Genomic DNA, 22572 nt, shown 5'->3' on the forward strand with positions numbered 1-22572 from the left:
GTAAGTGAGAGGCTGCAGTAACATATTACATATGCAACATATTACAAATGTTGGCAATATTCTCAGAAGAAGCATCCCTTATGAACTGAGACAGGCTTGCACTTGAAAATATTGTTTGGGGATACACAATCACTGACAGGAGATCTGGGTTCTGCACTTAGAACTTATCTTTTAAACTCTGTGCCCAAAATAAATATTTCACGTTACTTACTTCAAATGCCTTGGCCACGTGTGAGCTGCAGAGTGGGCAGCTTGGAAATAAGTTACACATATTTTCATCAGCTTTGTCATAATATTCAGTCTTGCCCATTTAGCAATTCTGGCAGTGCTGGGATAAAATGAGGCTGCTGGTTCTGTGAGGTGGGAGGAACCACTGAAAGTGGTGGGACCACCCACTGTAAGATGCTGGAGGACCCTCCACTTCCAGCTTCATTCATGTTTTGTGTTCATTTATGTTGTCCCTTTGCTCAGGCTTAGAGGATGGCAGCTTTTCCTCTTTCATTTTTAGTACCAGGCAATTTCCTCCCGCTTTTCTCCCACCTTTTCTCCTGCATATCTACATTCATATCGCATCCTAATGTATTGTCCTTGAGCATTGCCAAAAGGCTTTTGCATAATCCTTTAACAGGATTTTAAAGCAATACTTTGAATCACTGTAGTGGCAGTTTAATGGCTTGAAAATGACAGGGGGAAGGATTTCTAAGCGGGGTAGCTTGTGGAAAATGAAAGACTGTATGAGTGACACGACTATGGGAATTCCAGTCTGAGCCTAGCGTTCCGAGGAAAGAAAAAAAGAGTTGGAAGAACAGAGTGTTTGCTGTAGGCAGAGCAATATCCTTAAGCTAGAAAGCAATATACAGTTAGGTGGCTTTAAGCTTAGAAACACTGAAACAGTATTTGCATCTAGCAGGTATTGACAGGAATGTTTTTTCTTCTGAAGGGAACAATTGTGGGAGATCCCTTCCTTACTGTGTCTGCAGCCTCCTGTTCAGGAAACCAGAGTGGTGTTCTCTGCATTCAAGGTGAAATGGCAGTAGGAAAAGTGACTTTGGGTCTAGGTTCATCCCAGTTTGATGTGTGGGATCAGATGTTATGGTTTCCCATGGACTGCAGTGCAGAGCAGCTGCTTCCCACAGACGTCCTGCAGGACCCATTGCAGTGCAGTTACTGTGAGCAGAAACTGCAGCAGCACTTTCTTTAGTGTAGCTCTTTCCACAGCAAACTATGGAATCAGCCAATCAGAAAACTACCCTCCTCTAGGCAACCCCATTTTTTTTTCCCAATTTCTTATTATTCCCTCTCTTTGGTTTCTGCTCTTCATCCACCAGTAGTTTAAAGCTTTCTTCTAGCAAACCTATTGGAGACACTCTTGTCCCAAATTATTAAGTAGATCTAATCTTTTCCCAGCCAGCACTGTTACCTGAAAAGCATCTCTTGGTTTCAGAGATGGTGCTCAAGGAGAACAGCACCTGGCCCTTGTGCATCAGAGCTGTAGAGTGATGTGAAAAAAGACATTCTGGCCTTGAAGGTATCAGGCAATGAAGAATGTCCTTTGTCCCTTGAGGTAGTGCCATGTCTAACCTCCCTTACCGTAATTAACATTAAAGGAAAACTACCCCACATTTATTCTCTGAGTATATCTAACTTCAGCTTCTGCTGGGTGTCAGGAAAATTTTATCTGCCAAGTTAAAGCAATACAGGAGAGATTCTCCGGTTAAAAGCTCTGATGAGACCTTTTGATGTGATGAAACGTTGGGTCTAGTTGTCTTCAAAATACCAGAGTGTAACTGGGAGTTACACCGTGAAGGTGGGATGTAAATCTGTCGTGCTCCAGAACCACCTGTTTAGGCTTTGAAAAGCAGGCATCTTTTTGACTGCCTCTTACATATTTATCTTCATTATGTGCAGGATAATCTTTCTTAAGAGTTTATGCTCCTTTTTTTGGTAGGCTCAGAAGTCCTTCTGTTTTCAGAGTTCCTGATTGGATGGATCACAAAAACTTTCAGGAGCTGATGAGCTGTGACCCATTTCTTGGCTTAAAAAATAAACACATCCTGCACTCACAAACATTGGTGCTTAAAATGGCAGGGAGTTTTAGACAGCCCTGGGGTTGTTGAGCGTTGTCATTGTGATGTACAGCTCTCCCTCAGAGCCATCACCCTCTGTCACTGAGCTCCGTGGCAACTACACACGTTAAAAGTTGCCTTTTCTCCCTGTCTTAGTGCTGTAAACCTTTTCTGCTGCCTATCTTTCCCCATCAGCAAGAAGGAGAAAGAAGCCTGCAACTCCCCCACACATCCACCCCCTCAGATTCACAACTGGGCTCAGAGCTGCTCCAAGGAAAAACTGACAGGCTGCAATTGTGAATCTGAATATCTTCACCAAGCACTCCTGTAATTCCTCTGTGCAAAGGGGTCGTGAGCTAAATATAAACCTTTTCAGACAACCGAAGAAGGGGAAACAATCAGAGTGCTCATAGTTAGGGAAATTAAACCAGTGCGAATCGATGCTGTGATGGCAGATTACCCAGGGCTTCCTGTCAGTTCATCCTCCATTTGAGACTTAATCTGGTTTTTTGAGCTGCAGTGGTGCTTTAGGTGACTTTAGAGGACAGAGAAAGACTTTATTTTGGGCTGTGTTACGGAACTGACATCTGAGGGAACCTGCTCTGGGGTGAGGTGATGCTCATTCAGATCTGCACCTACGTGGAGAGCTGTTATTATTTGCTTCTCAGACACAGCAGTGCTGACAACTGACTTGCTAACAGGTAATGTTATTTATAGACCTTCTTGGAGGTATAAATTGCTTAGCACTAATTTTGGTCTTGGTTGAGGTGGTAATACTGCTCATTCTTAAATACCTGGCAACACATTTTCTCTTTCAGCTCATCAGCAATTGTTCAGAGTGCAATAATCTAGCTAATGCTTGTTGCCAAAAAGAAGTCTTTTGACAGGATTTTGAAACTTGCATTAAAAATAATAGGCTGAGTTGTTATTCCAGTGGATTTTCTCGAAAGCTTTAATACGTGCCAAAAAATAAAACTTTTAAACCACGTACAGAAAAGTTGCTGGTATTAAATTAAAGATTTATATGTTTTAATCTGGCTAGCAAAGTAATCTAGATTTCTCTGTCAGAATGCCATCTGCACGGTCTTAAATGCTGTCTTTTCAGGGAGAAATCTTTGTGAAGTGCCACTTCCCTAGGATTTCTACTGTAATGTATTTCTAACCCACATAATTATACTGTGTATGTTTAAGATGTGCTCTTCAGAAAACAAGTGAGATTGATAAGGGAAGTGACAAATTTCCAAGCTGACACAAAAAATGAGATGTTGAAAGGTTAGAGTTTGTTAAAAAAGAAGAATATTCAGAATACTACATGTGAGCTTATAAACGGCTTTAACTCCTAGAAGAGCAGCATTCAGCTCCCCCTCAGCATTCTGGAAAGGAGAATGGTCAGGCTGTGGGCAAGGAAAAATGGGCACCTCTGCCATGTCTCCATGTCACTTCACTCCAGCCAGATCAGCACCTTCCCAGTTTTTAAGGGCTGGTCTCTGCAGGTGACACTCATGCAGTTCATTCTGCAGCAGCTGTAAGCTGACACAATCATTCTATTAAACCTCTTTTTGTCTTGGTTGATGGGAATGATTCACTTAATGCTTTGGGACTTGTTCATGCTATGGTATAGGGACATACCCACCTATTAATTCCTGTTTAAACGGATTCTTTGCCTAATCTGCACAAAGGATGCTTAAGGCAAAAGCATTCTTTTTGATCCAAATTTCCTTGTGAAAGAGCAGATCATTTTATTGAAGTACTTAGGGCATCCAGCATTATTTCTGTACCCAGGGTGCAAATGTGATGTGCTTTTTCTCCTCTGAACTTCTCCCTAAATTGATGATGGCCAAATCAATTGCAAGTAGGTTCTTCTAACTCAGGATTCAACTACCTGGCTGTGAAGATGAAAAAGAGAGAAATCATTATTCTGACAGCTACATTAGTAAGATAGTTCACAGCATGAATTTATTATGCTTTCTCTACTTAACAGAGTATAAAGGTAAGGCATGGCCAGTGCAAAAGTCTTTGGGCTTTGAGTTCCAGACAATTATAAATCTGAGGTTCATTAGTCACATGGCCCCTGGGAGGCTGTAAAGGACCAGCTAAATATGAACCCTGCATCCCATTTTGCCTCCTGTGAACCTGTTTATTCCCACTGTTAATATATTATGGTGGTGCATGAGAGAAGGTTGAGGTATGTTAGTGGTAGGAGTAAAGGAGTACAGGAGTGGAGCTGAAGGGCTGAAAATCTCTATTATGTGCCAAACATCAGAGGTCTGCAAGATTGATGGTGTTGAAGCCACTCAGTAAAGTCAAACTCAGCAGCTTCTCAGTTGAAGTTGCAGTTCAACATAGCAAAATACTTCTGATGGTTTAGAAGATACTTTCCACTTCTGTGTGGGTGTTAGTCTGTATTTTTTTGTGCTGGTTAAATAATCTGCTAATTCATCCTGAAAGCAAATTTGTCTTCCAAAACTCCAGCCACGTAGAAAATACTATTCCTGAATCAGGATTCTATTGGGATTGAAGCCTTTCTTGTGCTTGACAGTGATCAGTTTTCTTATCAATGGGTGATAACCCCATACTCACCTTCTTCAGGTAATGCTCCCAAACACCCAAATATTGAAGCCAAAAACAGTGTAGGCTGCAGGCAATAGGGCTGAAGTGTTTAGCTAAGAGTGCATGTGCAAATAGAGGTGGGGAACAGCAGAGTATCCAGTGTTTTACAGCCAGCTCTGGGCCTGGAAGCTGGACATGTCACTGCAGGGCTGGCAAATGAGGAGGCTGTCAGGACTCCACTTAATCAGGGGTCACACTGGGACCGGGGCTTTAGGGGGAGAGGACAAATTTTCCTCACCTTAGGAAGGACTGGACTCTTAGAAAACCTTACAACCAGTGACATCAAAGCCATTTCACCAAGGACAGGCTCTTGCCCATGTTCTCTGTGACAGAGCCCTTGTGGGTACAGCAGTCTTTCAGAACCTCAGTTGTGTGTGTGGCTGTAGCATGGATAAGTGATTTCACTGCCACTTACCTCCGTTAATTTTGCTGTAACTACCTGCTACTGTGCTGAGAGAGGATGTAAAGGTTATTGCTATGCATTGTTCACAGCTTCAGAGGCCTGAGTTAAGAAGCATGACACTATTATATTAGCAGCTGCCCCAATAACATACTAATAACCACTGCAGTTACTGCGGGAGGGGATTTCTTTGCTGCACTGTAATGAAATGTAAAGCTGCAGGGAAGTATTTTAAAATAAGAGTCGGTCTGACATTTTCATGGTGATACAATAGGTGTGTTTGAGAGAGTTTATAATTGTTGCAAGTACAGGGATGTTTTTTACTGCCATCACGCTGGATGTTGCGACTATTTTAAGTCTAAATAAAAGTTTGAGCAAGTCGATGATGATGCTGCCTTAACATATTACTGGTTGGATGGGTTGCTTTCTCAATGAATTTGGAGATCATGAGCTGTTCTAAATTTCTGCTGTTTTACTAACTTTTACTTGAGGTGCTTTTCATTCCAGTGTTTGATTTGTTGCTTTGTCTGGGTTATAATCTGAGATCCTGTAAACTGTCCTATGAGCAAGGACACAGCAAAGATCAGTGTGGGCTTCTTCTAGACAATGTTGGACCAGATGCTTAGTGAAGAACTGTACAGACCCCAGCACTTGTGGAATGCTGATAAAATTTTCATGTGCCTGTTTATCTGAAGTCTACCAGGACTAAAAGCATGTGCTTTGAAAGAGTTGTAGACTTATCAAAAGTCTAGCTAATACTTGCTAGATAAAATCATATGTAACATCTCAGCTAGTTAAACCTCAGGGTCACCTTATCCCCATGGAGAAAAATGTCTGGCAGAGTTTTTGAAAACTCAATATCCACAAGGATGAGCCCTTCTGAGACACAGTGAGTTTAAACAACAGGTTTGTTGTGATCTTACTGATACCACAGGACTTTTCAGACAAGGAACTAAGGCATCTGAGGAAGAGAAAATAACATATTGAGCATATTTTTACCCCTTGCCTTCTCTGGGTGTCAAGGTGCTGTAGTAGGATTTAAGCAGAGATGGAACTGGGTAGAGATGGAAGGCAGCTCATTGTTGTTTAATGTGTGTTTCATGTAGGAAGTACATGTTATGTGGAACTTCAGATCTGATTATCCATCAGAACAAAAGGGCTTTTCAGTTCTCAGCTAGATTTAAATAGAATAGGTGGCAATTAGAGTTGTTAAATCAGATTTGCCTTGGGAAGGTGGCAGGAAACACAGGGGATATGGTCTCCTGTCTTCCTCCCTTCTCCCAGAGTGCCTAAATTTAGACTCTGAAATCCCTACTGGGCAACAGAAATAAATATAAATGTTTATTTTTCATAGATTTTGCACGTGAAGCTCTAATTGATTTTTGATGGTATTGTGTTACTGTGCCACTAAACAGAGGGCACCTTTTAGGTACTTGAGGACAGAATTTGAGCTGTGCATATAACTGGTCTAAATTTTAGTGGCTGAGGAAAAATGGTGTGTGAAATGAACAGTGGCTTTAGCAGGAGTACTTGGAAAACATTGAATTCTTGACTACCCAAAAGAAAGAGTTTTGAAGATTGGTGATATATGGGAAAGACTTATCACTTATCATTTCTAGTTAAAATCAGTGCTCTGGTGAGGAGCAGAGCATTGCTTCAGATTTGTGCCCTTGCAGGCTCAGTGGAAAGCAACATCCTTCAGGAGCAAAGGTATTGCAGAACCCATTTTCAGTGTTCAGCCCTCTTCCCTTGTTATTTCCAGAGTTACTGGAAATGAAAAGCAGCCTGACTGCCGGGACTCACTGGAAAAGGAAGCTCAGGGGGACACAGGGAGCTGGAAATGTTTGCAGCTCTCAGGTACCAGCAGCGTGAGACAATGGGCAGCAGGGGAACCAAGTGTCATGTGGGAGGGAGGGAAGCAGGTGGAAGATGCATTTATGGGAAGTGACTGAATAGCAGTGTAGCACAGGCATGGAAAGTGGTGAACAGAACAAATAAATGAAAGATTAAATATAGAAAGGAGATGAGATTAATGTACTGGAAACCAGCTGCAGATGATGTGATCTGCTCTGGACACTTTGTTCTCTGCTCTGGCATCATCCCCCTGGTATCCAGGCACTTAACTGGCAGATGACTCACTGTGTCTTTGTGCTGCAGCTTCTTTCTCCATCAGATAAAGGTAATTCTTTCCACTTCTGGAGTGATGCTGAAAAGGATTGATCTGTAAAGTGCTTTGAAGATACACTAACATTCACAGAGCCTCTAAAGCTTAGGTTTTAATTGTGGAGCTGCAGATCATTTTAATACATTTTTTCAGCAACAGAAATGCCTCACTGCAGTAATTCTTGCCCATGGTACGCTATGTTTTGATGCTCCAGGTACTTAAGATGAGGTAGAAGCTGATTAAATTCTTAAGTGTAGCATAATACCATTGACTCTGCAATGGGGCTCAAAAAAAATTTCTGGGTGGGAATTAACTTTTTGTATTCTCCTGATGATCCTGTGACCATGATAACAAAAACTGATTTCTAAGTGTGTTCAGCAAGGAGGGGAACCAACCAGCTGTAAACAACTGAGGACTTTCAGACAAATTGAGCTCATTTAAATTCCAAATTACTTGTAATCTAGAACTGGATGATATCTGACCATGTGTAGTCATTCAGCATGAGGCCAAAGCCTCAGGAGAGCCGGATAAAGTTACTTGAAGATACACTAAGTAAAGTTTATTTGTAAAGTATGTTTGCTCTTTGCTGCGCTTGAGTTAAGTGGAGGTTATAACTGTGCAAATTAATAAAATCTCTGAAGTTGGTATTAGTGTAATTACTGATTAAATATGTCCTAGGTGGAAAAGTAAAATGAAATAATTCTGATTCCACCACAATCTTTGCTGTGCCTGGCACTTAATGACCTCATTCCTATGCACTGGTCCTGATTTATACTGACAAAGCACAAGAAGACTGACTTGAAATGGAAGTTGTTTTACAGCATGGTTTAGATCCTTTCTGTTGTGTGTACAATACTGTAAACGGGCCTTCATAAAACGTGGTCAAAGCAAGAAATTCTTCAGAAGCCCAAATGACTCTTCCTGGAAAGAGAGATTTACAGATAGATGTTTTGTCATAAAAGATTTGCCCACAGCTCTTGGCCCACAGTTGTATCAGATCTCATGGTGATTAGTCTCAGCTTCATTGGCATTTTGATGCTCACATTGGGGCAGAAGATGAGGGAGTTCCAGTGATAAATCCACTGAATCCAGAGCAATTCTGATAACTGTGATTTTTTTATTCACCTCACCCACACTTGTGTTTAACCTGGACAAGGTGACCATGGTAAAAGCTTATTCTGACGAAGCAAAAGATTTTCTTTGGCCAAGTTGGAGACAAGTTCAAAAAACATCAAGTGAATGACTAACACTTTCTGAAACAGTCTTTTCCAGCTCTCTGTAGCTGGGCCTTGTGTACCTGGTTTCTATTCAGAACAAATGCCAAAACAGAGTGATTGAATAGGACTGCAGGGAGAAACTCTCCCTTTCTAAAGAAGCCATTTCATTGTGTTTAACTTTTAGAGGCTGTTTGAAAGCACAAAGACTGCAAACAAAGCTGTATGAAGCTTATGACCTTTCTACCATAAAGACTCTTCCTAGTCTTGTTTCCCTTCCTGCTTGAAAGTCCTCTCATTGTGTTTTACCAGTTTCTCTTTTCCCAGATAGCCTCATGCACAATTCTTAATTCAATTTCAATAAAAATGATAAACTCTTAAATTCTTTCTTGATGTTTTCCAATATTGCAATCACTTATACAAAAAATATTGATGGTGGTGATACTGTTATTTCTAATATATTGCTTCTTTTTTTGGGCTTTAAGTGCTGAAATTTCATCCTCAGCTACAAGAAATTATGAAGTACCTCAAAGAGAAGGTTTGTCTCTCCCAAATTCTCTGATCTCCCCTCTGGTTTTGTTCAGTTACTGGATCTAAACACCTGTAACAGCCTAAAGTCTCCTCACTTGTTAGAGAACAGTATTATAGCTATATTTAATTTTACTGGCCCTCTAAAGTAAGAGAGAGATAAGGAATTTCTTTTTTTTTTGGTGTCTACAGAGAAGTTTTAAAAAAGCCCCCAAACTCATGATAAATAACAAATCAAAAAAACCCCACACAAACCAAAAAACCCCAAACAAACAAACAAAATAAAACATATCTTAGCTATTAGGATGTGACACTCCTAAAATACTTAAAGTAAGTTCAGGCGACCACACACTCGGGGTGGATTACTAGGCAGCTAATAATGATGATAAAGCATCTTGATTTTACTGCTAATGTAAAAAGGCCTTATTGAAAGGAAAACTGTCTTTCTAGATGTAGTGCTAAGTCTTCTAAGCTTCCTTAAAAGTCTTACTGGGTACTTAATTTTTTTCCCCCTTCTCTATAGATTTTTAAAAGATGATCTGAACAGTAATTCTACAGTGATTTGTGTTTCAGATTGCTTGTCCTCATTTTATTATAGTGTTGCTAGTTTAGAGCCTTTCTGATGTTCTCTTCTCCTAAGATTCCTTGTTAATTAGACAAAATCATAAACCCACCACAATTCTAGCATTCAGATTCCTTTTACAGCAGCAGGAATCGTTCACTTGAGCATTTAGACTGAGGCAGACAAAGTTCCTTCCACTTATTTCAGTTGGCAGTGGTTCAGACCTGGCCTGCAGAGGTGGGATCCGGTACCAAAAGCTTTCTCCTTTTAACCTTGTGATTTCTAGTATTCTCAGTATCTGCAGGAAATTTGCAGTTTGGGGGATTTTTCAAGCCATGAGAATCTGTTTTTCTGTGCCTGTGGAATCACTGAAGGCAGCTCTGTTTGTAACTCTGTGTCAGCTCTGAGCAGACATTCACATACCATTTTCTCTGCTTTAGAAGTGTCCTATTCAGAACAAAATCATTCCTGTTTCATGGTAAACACTTTGTGAAGCTGGGACTTCCCTTCTATGTCTTCTCTTCCACAGAGATGTTTTCCAGCTACAGAGATGTTCATTTCCTCCAAAAGAATATAACCTTTGGATCACTGCAGTCATTTAGCTCTGAAACTTGGCCTTGGCATATTTTGCCATTTACTATGTTTACTCAAGATAAATAGGACTTGCACTTTCACTTTTATTCTGCCAGAGATGGGGAGGGAAAAACCACTAAGAGCCCTGATGTCATCTTTGGATGCTGCTCTCGTAGACGACCTTTTTCAGATACTCATAATTTTATTCCTTTTGCTTTCTGTGTGTATGTGCATATTGCATTCCTTATTCCTATAATACAGTACTAGCTCAGAAACATTAAATCAGATCTCAAATGTCACATCATCAATTTAGGGAGGAAAGAGTCTTAGCCATTAATGCAGAAAGTGAGTCCTTTTATGTTGCATAATGGGCAATTTGTAATAAGAAGGTTGCATCTAAATATACATGATATAAATATGGCACTCAACCTTCTCCTGTTTATCTTTTATCTGTGTTTGTTAGAATTCTCTTTCATCAAACAAATGAGTTTTTTACTGATATTAGCAGGAGATCTGGATCTGTCACAAGCCATGTACAGTCACTTGATTTGTGTACTGAATGAGGTACTTATATGATTTTATTACCTAAGCATAATGTGTCCCTTCTGTACAGATACACTAACAGACAATTTTGATCCTGGTGTTGCATTTCTCATATATAAATTACTTCAATAGTACAGACTGGCTCACTTAAGCAGGACCATTCTGCAGACATTAAATAACTGTTAGGTGTGGTGCTCCTGGGTGTTCCTGTGAATAACACTCTCATATTGCAGAACATTGGATCAAAGCTGTTCAAATACTGACAGGGTCTGCAGTAATGATCTTAATTGCTAAAAGGTGACTTTTTCAATCTAATTTTGTTTCAGTGAATCATCTTTCATCTCTCTTCCATTGCTTCTTGACTATTATACAGTAATCACCTTTGTAATGAAAGCCATTTTAGTCCATATGTTAAATCAAAGCATTTGGATTGTTTAATTTCAATGACATTTAATTCCAGAGTTCAAGAAAGTGAATTGATACCATTATAAAAAATCCCATCTCCTTGCCCACTAAGGCAAAGTTTTTACCAGTTTAACTATTATACACCACCCTACCTAATTTCTTTCAAGTTCTTAGTGTAGATAGCTCCACTGAAACACAGCAAACTCAAATTTTAATGAAGTACGCATTTTTCTAAAAAGCAAAAGTGAAACACCTGCCTGTGAACACTTTTGGACATAATTCTTGGCATATTTACCTCTACCTGAAAACACCTCTCCCTCCCTTTTTGTGCTGTCTTAACCCTCAATAAAGTCACTGGATCACTTGCCTTTGTAGTAGCTGAGGTTAAAGGAATGGACTATGTTGCATTTAAGAGGGGTAATATTTAGGATTGTGAATCACTGCTAATAAAATGCTTTGATGGTAAACAGGAGTTGAATAAACAGGAGTTAAATATCTTCAGCTGTTTGGTATGAGAGGCTTTGCAAACAGCAGCATTTGTGTCCCTGTGTGTTCTGTATCATCAACAACCTGCCTGAAGGGTGATTTAAAGGATTCACAGCCTACAAATCTGCCAGTTTGTTATGCTGAAGGAAATGCCTCATTTTCTGTTACCATGTCATTTCTTCAATGTGCAATTGGTGTATATAAGTATTTTAAATACCTCCTAACTTGAAGGAAAAATGGAATAAAAGTGTTTAAATGATGGCCAGTATCTTGGTGGGAGAGGTGAAGCTCTGCTGCACCAACAAATGAAGAAAATCCACCTCCTCCAACTTTCCTTTTGCTCTTTCACCCCGTGCAGCAGGTCTTGGAGTTATATACATGAGGAAAAATGTCCTGTGCATAAGGAGGGTACTTGCTGGAATTTCACTGTCCACCTGGGCCTGGGTTTTCGTTCGAAGCTCACAGAGGCCTAAAACTGTCACTGTAGATTTAGAGAATTAATAATATTGTTTCACCTGACTGAGAGGTCCAATGTTGTAGTGAAAAAAGCATGAAAAGCTCTGTAGTTAATTCATGAAGATCTTGAATAATTCATTGCAGATAAGCCCTTTAAATCCCTATTTAAGTTGTTCATTCCCAAGAACTCTCTTACTTGTGGCCAATATAAAGTACAAGTAGGAAAAGCTCACTACAACCATGTTTCATCTGTAAAATTATTTCACCTATTGAAAAAAGATTTTTTTTTTCTTATCTTTTAGTCTCTTTTTTTAGAAAGCACTAGCTGTTTAACAATCACTGCTGCTTTTACCATCCCACCTGGCTGTGTAACTGAAAGAAGGCATTTGACTGAAGGATATTCACAATATTTTATAGGAAAAGGCAGTAGTATATGAAATGTTTTCCTCATGATATTGCTGCTTTCCTTAAATAAGCTATTCTAAAACAGTGTGAGCATAAACATCCTGCTCTGGGAAATACAGGACTTTTTTTTCCCTGCAGAGATCAGAAATAAGCACCTGGTATGTTTATGAAGTAAAATTGTTGTTCAGGTAGAGACTTCCCCTAGTAAAGGAATGATGAATACAGTATGGCCCTCAAGTATGGAGAGCTCCAGGGCTTCAAGGAAATTACTGGTCCCTCTTCTCTGGTACTGCTTGCAACTCTGAGTGGGGAATAAAGGGAAAATTATGTTTGCACACTCCAGGAGTTCCTCATGGAGGGAAGTGGTCCTTCAGCGTCCTCAGCAGAGAACATGGGACACATGAAGCTCTAGTGAGGCAGAAATGGGAAGAAGGATTTAGCAAATTGAAAAGTGATTTTTTTTTTTTTAAATTCATTCTTAAATGTGTTTATAAGCTTTTAAATAGAGTTACCAGAATATCAGAGTGAGATGACCAGGCTGATAGTCACAGAAATGCTGGAGCAATACAGTCTTCATCTGTATCTCTACTTCATAGCCTTGAGCTAATGTGCTTTGCTCCTGCTTGTTGAAGAACTTGTATTATCAATTCCCCAGGATGGAATGCCCTAATAACCAGTAAATCTTATCATTAGCATTAAATCTTCTGCTGATCTTGTAACCTGGTACTCTTAGAATAATTCAGGGTGAAAGGTCTGTAGTCCAAGCTCTTGCTCAAATGCTGCAAGCTCTGAGGTCAGAACTCTGTGGGGCTTTATCCAGTCAGATCTTGAAACTCTCCAAGAAGAAACTACATTGTCAAAATTACATATGAATATCTACATTTAGTTGGACAGGGACTGAAATTCAGGTGACTCACCGACAGGTGATCAGAAAGTTATCCTAATGCTCTAAGGGTAATACTTTATAGGTATTGGCCACATAAACCAAAGCAACTGGGAGGAGAGGGGAGAGGGGATAACAGGCTCACTTCATTTTTCATGTAAAGGTAATATTAACTCTCTGTATTGGAACACATATTCAGAGTTTAATCTGCTCTTAAGAGAAACTGGTCTGTGCATCTCTACCTGTACCTGTATCATTATTCAAAACTCTGGGTAAAAAAAGACTTTGAGAAGGTGGAAATTTGGTATCTGTATGAACTCTTTGCTTTTGTTCTTCGTTAAGAAAGACAAGAAAAGCAGTTTATAGCTATATCCAGGTCTCTTCTGGGAGGAAATCAAAGGACCTATTTGAGCATCTGCTGAGCAGTTACTGGCAGCTACTTACTCTTAAATCCCTGAGAAATGAAACATGTCGGGGATCTTGTAACTGAAAGTCTTATTCTTCCAGTGAAATTACCTTAGCTGAAATCACATTGACCATTTTTCTGTAAAAACTTAGAATTCAGAGAAAAGACCTCTGAATTAATTAAATAATCAGCCCTCACTACTTGTTTCTGTTCATAGACACTTTAACTGTACTAACCCATCCTATAAAATGCAATATTTATTTAATTCAACACAATTATGTGTGGATAAATTTTAAATATGGCTGTTGTCATTTTAATTTAAATTCATTGCTAGGCAATTCAGCTTAATGGTAGCTGATTAAAAAAAAAGAAGGAAATATGTTCTCTAGGTTCATAAATCAACCCAATGTTTTATTTTTTCAAAACACTGAGTTAAACACTAAACTGGGGCACTGGAGAAGAAAAAATTACATTGCTTTCACTAATAGCTTTTTTGAGTATGCAAATTATTAGTCAGTTATAAGTGGCTTTGAGCAGACTGGTTTAGGTATTAAAAAATAAAAAAAATAAAAATTTAGGTAGCAAACAAGTCTATTTCTGCTCCAGCCTCTTAGGTTTTTATATAAAACAAATTATTCTTACAGCTAGTGAAGAAAACTTCAAGTTTCCCAACCTAAAACTAGGATTACTCTTTGGTCTGCAATGATTATTTATTGAAATTGGTGGGAGTTATTAGTGCATATCAATGTGGGGGAGAATTCCCTGGTGTTTGTCACTGACATCTCAGAGCTGCCTCAGTGAGCTTTTGCAGGATGAACATTCTTCAGCTTTAATTAAATTGTTGAGGTATTTCATGCTAGGATAAATCCAACAGTACTAGTTAGTCTGCAAACTGGTGGGAATGGTCCTATAAGGTTCACAGGACTTTGGGTGTTGACCTTCTCTTAAGGCTGTGATTCCATCTCTTGGATCTTCCTCTCAGGCACCTGCATATCTTGTTTCAGCAGTGCAGTTCAGCTCATGCCCTTGGGGGTGTCAGACAAAGTTGTTGGAGCAGGGTCAGTGTGTTCAGAGAGCTGAGATCATCTCAGTGCTCAGAAAATCACAGTCAGGGGCACAGGAAACCTTTGGCCTACTGCGACCTGTTTCAGCACCTCTGCAGGCTTCTGGATCTTAGGGTGGTAGAAATAGCTGGAAACAATCCAGTAGTGGAATACTCATTGAAATAGGCATAATTCCTGCAATATATAGTATTATATATGCAATATATAGTAGTATATAAAAAGCTGATAAACCTGTTCCCTCCAAACTGGTGAATCTCACATTCTGTGTACCCAATGCAGTCCATGGAGACAGGGACTAGAATTATTCTTACTGTGCCTTCAGGGACTTTTTTGCTTCTTTGGGGCTGCAAAATGTGCCTGAGGACAAAACTGGAGTTCAACTGGCTTTTATAGGAGTGTATCCCACAGTAATAGCAGCTACATTAGTTTAACTGACATAAGCTTGCATTATGTGGGGGGTTATTGTATGAAGGGGTGGAAAATTATAAAGCTAATAATTTGTGTGAATTGCAAATGATGGATGGATAAATACATGGATTGCACTTGGGCTGTGTGCTGTTCCCAAGCACTGGGAACAGAGATCCAAAGCTTCCACTGTTTCTCCATTCCTGCCCTGCATTTCATGCTTTCAGCACCTCAGCTCTAAAGGCCTGTGCAATTTCTGAAGATGCTTCTTGTCCCAGTCTTGACCAGACTCCTCATTAAATTCAGAGCAGTCCTTTCCAGAAATCAGGAAGAGATGATGTGACAGCCCAGTTCAAAGGAGCTCTCATCGTTTGCAGCCCTGACTTTGTGACTACAGAGTGCCACCTGTTTACTGATAACTGGGGTAGACACTTAGGTATTGGTTTCAAAGAATAGTTTGTGGTTGAAGGGGAACTTCAAGGGTCATCTGGTCCTTCCCCTTTAATTTCATACATAAATCTCCTAGAAATGTGCAGTACTGAGCTTTCTGTAAGCTTGCCTGCCCTTACCTGTGCAGCTTAAAGTTAAAGCACAGGAAGAGCTCATTTCTGCAGCCTGAAGAGAAGGGAACTGTGGCAAGAATGGAGCCAATCCTTCTTTATCCAAACCTCACCTCTTAATTGAGATACAGAGATTTTCCCTAGAAACTGCTATTAAGAGTCAATATTCTTGTTAGCAGTAAATATTTGGGTTCCTTGTAACTAAGCAATCTTTTGTCTTTGTCTGCTAGGACAAGGTCTTTTCAACTCAGAATATTCTGTGAAATCAAGACTTACATAGTGGTTTCAGTTAGGTACTTTAGGGATACTTTAGATTCAGACCAAGAGAAACTTAAATTCTGTGTGAAGAACATACTCTTTTTACTGCTCCCAAACAAGTCTAGAGTGACCCTAAATCAGCCTTTCTTGCCTCTCAGTGAAGCCTGTAAAAGTAAAAAGGCTGTATTTGGCTAAAAGTATTTCAGTCCTGTACAAGTGCCAGGAGAGAGATAAATGTAAATCTTTCATATCCACTTGGTATTGTGCTGTGCTGAACAATAATGCTGAAAATGGTTTGTCAGTTTGATTAATGTACCTGTTTCTTACACGGTAAACACTGCAGGAGGGTGTATTACTTTGAAGAAAGGTTGTAAATCCAAGGCAACTTAATTCTCTGGATTGCTGCTCAGAGAAAGTAATATATTTAATAAATATTATCAGAGGGTTGATAAGAGGAGCAATCCCTTGATTAAATATTTACCTTTTGAGAAATGTTATCTCTCCTGTAGAAAGCACCCTAAAGCAACATGTTATGAAAGGGCTCAGAAAGCACACCCAAACCTCAGAAACTACTAACAAACCTCTTGGATTAATCAGGAAATAAATAGATTTTAAAAACTATTATTTTCTATAGATATGTATATAGATATAATGTTTTATATATAAAATATAAAATAAATTAATTTTTTTTAAATAATGGAGTGTATTTTCAAAAAGGTTTCAAAAATTACTTTAAGGGTGGATTTGTACTATTCTTTACATATATTTCTAAAGCAAACAGTTGAACTATTTTGCACTGTGATGTTTTTAAGATTACACCACATCTCAGTTCTTCAGGGCCATTTCTTTTTTTTTCCCAGATCTTAACAATGTCTTTATGTTCCCCACTTAGAACCACTGGCCATGCTGAGTGCAAATGACTTCATGGACTTCAATGAGATTGTACTGCCAGTAAACAGAATTTTCACACAGCAGGGCTCTATAATGAACAACCCTGTGATTTTAAAGCCCTTAACTTTTAGCCTTTTGTATAAAGTGTCTGCCCACTTATTGCAAAGTGCTTCCCTGGATTTATTAGGATGTAAAATCATGTACAAAATCACTATTTTAAAAGTGCTGCTCCCTGGATATGGAATAGGGTTTGGGATGCTCCTTTGAGTGACTCTTGTGGGAGAATTACCCCCCATGCAGCTTTGTCTGAACCAACACACATCCTTGCCAGAGTTAGAGCTCTATATCTGAAGGAGCAGCTCGAAGTGATTGTAAATGGGGACCAGTCAAAACAGACAAGCTTTAGGACAAAACCCATGTGCTTATTGTTGAAACTCAGTTTGAGAAGTGTGTGGGACCGGTGGGCAGGTAGTTCTGTCGAAAACTCAGAGTACCACCATCCATATGGAAACAAGGAACTGCCTTCCAGACAACATAAGCGGGTTTGGAAGTGTTAATTTTCTTCCTCTGTGTGTGGGAACAACAGGACATCTAAAACCAAACATATGCTAAACTCATGTTAAGATATTTCCCAAAACAAAAGGATATTTTTTGGCGTTTCGGTGAAAACAGGACAGGTCAATATAAACTAAATGTTCAAAACTCAAATTCAGCCTCTTAAAGGCTGAGCAGTCTATTCACAGCAACTTACACAAATGCAGGATAGCTGTGTTTTGTTTCAGAATTTGTTAATGGTCCAAATCCTGCTGAAACAAGTTTGGGATGCATGAGTTTACAGAGTTTGATTCCATTTGATCCCCCCATGTAAAGTCCTAGTGAGTCTCCTCTCACTAAGAGTTATTTTCTGAATGAGGTTGTATCCAATCTCAATTACATGTGCTGAGAACACTGCAAAATGACACTGAGGAAGCCGTGCACTCCTTGTTGTCAATATTTGTTGTATGCCAGGCTGACCTTTTGGATGATAATCTTTGTGCCTGTGGAGTGAAGAGAGATTGATTTTGTTGCTTTATTCTAATCACAATGTAGCAGCACCTCACGCGTTTGAAGGGTGTTCAGGAACTGAAATGCCAAGTAACACAAACAACTTTCCATCTGCTCCCAATTTAATCTGAATGAGCTGGGGATTTTATAGAGGAAGGTTATTTCTGCCACTGGCAGGAGAAAGGTGGTAATCAGTCAGTCAAAATGCATTGATTGCTCTAATTATTGCATCTCTAATGTTTTTTTTTTTTTTATGAACCTTACTCACCCACAATTTAGTTGTGACATGTTTTGCTTCCTATCCAAGGCAAATCTATAGTTTGCAACAACTTTGACTTCATCAACAGTAACTTCCTTATTGAGAGTTAGAGCCAAAGCCACCAGTGGGTGCTGACAGTGTTTTACCACCCCAGCTTTGTAAATTGGCTGGAAAAAACCCAGTAAACTCAGTTTGATCAACTTTCAAAGCTGCTGACAGCTGGTCTAGAGCTGTATTATCCCTCATAGCAGAGAGTGAATATTACATATAAACCAAACTCAACTTTCATGTGTGGACTCCAAGCTTTATCTGCAGACTTTGATTTCTTTGATGAATAAACTATCATTTTGTTATTGTTCACTGGTACTGCAGCAATAATTCATGTAGGGGAGAGTGAGCAGGAATCCATTTGGATTTGATTCTGGGCCACAGTCTAAATCCTGCATTTGTTCATTATATTTTTGTGTAGGGAGCACTGCTTCTTTTCTAAATGTCCAAGGGAGATAGAAACTTAGGGGACTAAGAGTTAAAAAGAAAACAAACAAAAAACAACATCAAAAGTATAGAGAGGGAAAAAAACAAAACAAAACAACCAACACACAGAAAACACACCCAAAAAAAAAACCCCAAACAGCAAAACCAAAAACCCCCAAAATACTTCATGGTGCTGAGGAAACACAATGTAGAATTTTTTTCCCCGAGAGAAGCAAGTGCAAAATCAGTCAGGCTTTACCTGAGTGCAAATGTGAGCCCACAGGAAATTGATTCCAGGTTTAAGGTCTTAAAAATATTGACCCTACAGAATAAGCAAACAGGTACTTGAAAACAAATTAGTAGATGGTTGTGTATTATTTCTCTGAATTGAAACCCAAGGTTAGGGATTAAATAGCTGAATAGCAATCATTTTGCAGAGATTGATATTAAAGAAGCACCATTTTCTAGCAAAAGAGCACATTTGCATAGTAGTTTAATTATGAATGTGTGCAGAAGGCCAGTGGCCTTTGGGTGAAACCTTTAGTGATGCTGCTGTTGAAACATGAATCTGCTCATGGTTTAACAAATATAACCCAGATCAATCATGCTCCATCTGAAATAATTATGAGGGACCTTACAAGCAGAATAAAATGAGTACTGAAACAATTAGTAGAAATAACGACTAAACTATTTTCCATGAGAAAAGTACCTCTCTAATTGAATCACCTATGCATGAAGCACAGCCATGCTGCCAGAACTCAGCTCAGCCATGAATTTCAGGGAGGTAAGAGCACAGTGTGTTCCACAATAATTGAGTATTTTGCTCTGGAAAGGGTTAGTGAATGTCCCTGGATGTGAGAAGTGACCTCTGCTCTGACTCAGTGTGACAATTGGTGAGGACAAGGAACCAGGGCTGGTTGTCCAGGCTGAAGCAAAGCAATCTGCCCACTGATGTGGTGTTCAAAGGCTGGAGCAGACCTGAGGAAAGAGTGAAATAAATGACAGACTTGCAAAGCTTCATTTGTCTCAGGGTTATTAATGAGAGAAGGGGGAAACTGATGCTACCACAGGAGGTTTCAGCTGCTCAAGATAAACCTGTCAGGCATTTGCCCAGAGAGAGCCAGGGAAGGAACAGAGAGCTTCAGGTGGTGAGGCTGAGAACTGCCTTGGCAGCTGGAGAATTGCTCTGCCACTGCTTCCCTGCACCCTGTGGTGAGTGCCCCCATCCTGGGAAAAGGAAGGAAATCTCTGCTTTGAAAAAAGTGCATCTTGATGTTCCCTGAAATGAGCCAGACTTCTGAGTTTTAAGATTGTGACAAGAACTTCTGCAAAGGCCAGAGTGACCTGTCATGTTGACACCTTGACAGCTGGCTCCAGTCTTGTTGTTCTGTAGCTCCTGCTGTGCCTGGATTTGGGGGGATTAAGGACAAGGTGGCTCCAAAGGAAGGGCAGAGCACTGGTTTGTTGTGCACTGCCCTGTGAAGTCATCCTGGCAGGGATGTGCTCTTCTTCCTCAAGGGACGAAGAGCACCAAGCACAAGTTTCTTGAGGTTTCAGTAAAAGGCCTCGGATAAAAACTGTGAGCCTTTTACAAATTTTGAAAGCTTGAGAGCTAAAATTTCAAGTGCACTGTAAGTCTGTGTCCTTTGATCCACAACATTTCTGCAAGCCCTGCTGGGCAGATGAAGGCTTGGACCTGTGAAGAAGTGTGGAGGATCAGTGAAGTGGAAATTAGCTATTTAATAAGAGTCAAAAAGTAAATACTTGATAGGACTTTGAATTTCAAACAAGCTTTGTGATGTCTGCTGCTTTCAAACAGAAATAAAATTACCTTTAGACATGTGGAGTCCAACGTGAAAATTTATAGAAGAATATTCTGGAGTGACAAAGTGACTATTTCAGACACACTCTTGCAGTAACAGAAACAATTCAAGGAGCTACAAATGAAAAATCAGTCTGAGAGCAGAGGTCTAGAAGCTGAAGATGTGGAAATGAATTTTATGAAGAGTGCTTGAGAAGTCCAGTGATGTGACATAGATGTAGTTGTTGAAATTGTAGTGGACTCTGACAGCTAAGTTGATTTGATCTTGTTCCTGAGCCTGGGATTCTGCTCTCAGAAAGGAGCACATCACCTTGGATTTTCCAGTTTAGCAGGTGTGGATTCATGGTTTCAGAAGTCTCCCACATTGTCCCCATGTGAAGATGGATGGTACCAAAAACCTCCATGGGCAAAAGAAAAGATAATTTTCTAGCTTCCTCTCTATAAGACATAAAAATATGTATATCCTTGTAGCTACAACTCGTTATTCAGAGAGCTAGTTCAAACCTCCTCTTGCTCACCTACCCCCTCAAAAAAACCCAAAACAAAACCAGAAAAACAAACAAACAAAACAACAACAAAAACACAACCCCAAAAACCCAAAAATATGCAAACACGACTGTCTTTAAGTGTTATATTCTTGAGCTAGGAGGCCCAGTCCTCTCCTACTTTTAGTTCTGCCCTGGACCACAGAAAAGCCTCAGTGAAAGCCTCTCTGAAATTCAGATTTGGATCAGTGTTTCTCAGCAGCAGTTCTTCCTCTGTTCATATCTTAGTAAAGACAAGCAGGCTGTAGGTTACCGAGGTGGGTAAAGCAGCACTGGATAGAAAACAAAAGGCTGACATTTAGAGCTCTGCATTAAGGCCTATCTCAGCCCTTTTCCATATAAAAGCAGCGTTGTCACAAGATTTACTGTTCCCAAACCCGTGTTGCCATTTATTGCATTCTTTGCCAATTAAAAGGAACAAGCTCTAGTGCTTGTTTCCTCCAAAGGTAAATCTTTTTATCTGCCTAATCCTACAGGCCTGTGCTAGCTCAAATATTGTCTGACATAAACTCATGTTTGTAAAATCCTCACCCCCTCTCCAAACCTGCAGCAAGCCAGGATATTTTAGGGGAAGCAATGGAATCAGCAAAGGTTCTTTATGGAATATGCCCGTGGGACACTTGTCAGAATATAACATTTTAAGAAAGGGTCCAGTAATGAGATTTTCTTCTGCAAAATATATGTGGACCCATAATATTGCTGGCACTGACCAGCTACAAATTAACAGGCTTCACGGCAAGGAAGATTCAGTTTAATAGTTAAGACCACACCTCCACTGTAATTAGTGTAACTCAGTCAAAAATATTCTCCTCTTTTTGTGCATGTGTGTGATTTGTGATAAAAATACAGGGAGGGTTTTCCTCAATAATTTTACCTTAGAAGGATACCCATGTTTTCTGTAGCTGCAGACTTCTTTGCTTTTTTTCTTTTAATGTTGCTTTTTAGAGTATTCTCAAACATCTGCTCTTGTACTTTTGGAATTTATTAGCAAGCTGTAAAAATAAAGGAGAGGGGAGGTAATTTCTGAGACCCTTGGTGTGAGCTTAGAGCACAGGTTTTAAAATAAATGTTTAATGAGTTTTGGCCCTGACTTAGAGTGGTCTGAGAGATAAGTAAATACTGATATTAACCAGTAATCAGTTACAAGGGTATTAAATGTAACGTTCCTAAAAGAATTCCTGAAAGAAAAGAACTCCTGTGAAGTTGTCCTGTTTACGTGATGTCTGTAGGCTGACTTTGAAATAAATGTCAACAAGGCAAATTTGTCCTCAAACTACATTTTTTTGACAGAATTGGGCAGAAGTAGGAGGGAGAAACATCTTGACCACCTTTCTGTGGCTCCAGCATATGGTTCTCATACTTCTTTTAAATCACCGTTATGGTAGGGTGCATAAAACTCCTCTCTGATCCTTCCATGACTTAGCAAGCTGACCTTAAAGCAAAGCACAGTTATTGTCCTTGTCTCCCCCTCTTTAAAGTTTTGCATCAGCCTCACAGCATTTTAATTTTCACCATCCATTTATTAAGCTTGAAAGCCTCTGCACTGAGC

The 22572-nt window shown here is 39.6% G+C and overlaps 1 protein-coding gene across 1 annotated transcript in view; it reads left to right on the forward strand.

Annotated features, from left to right (window-relative positions):
- The first annotated feature begins 2437 nt into the window (after nucleotides 1-2437).
- SHISAL1 (shisa like 1) overlaps nucleotides 2438-22572 on the forward strand; it is a 160883-nt gene continuing 140748 nt past the window's right edge. Inside the window, exon 1 of the mRNA XM_050324949.1 lies at nucleotides 2438-2767. The gene's annotated coding sequence lies outside the window, so the exon portion shown is untranslated. The remainder of the gene's footprint in view (nucleotides 2768-22572) is intronic.

This window comes from Myiozetetes cayanensis, unplaced genomic scaffold (assembly GCF_022539395.1).
Source record: "Myiozetetes cayanensis isolate MyiCay16 unplaced genomic scaffold, myiCay2020 scf3, whole genome shotgun sequence".
In the NCBI taxonomy this organism is placed as follows: domain Eukaryota; kingdom Metazoa; phylum Chordata; class Aves; order Passeriformes; family Tyrannidae; genus Myiozetetes; species Myiozetetes cayanensis.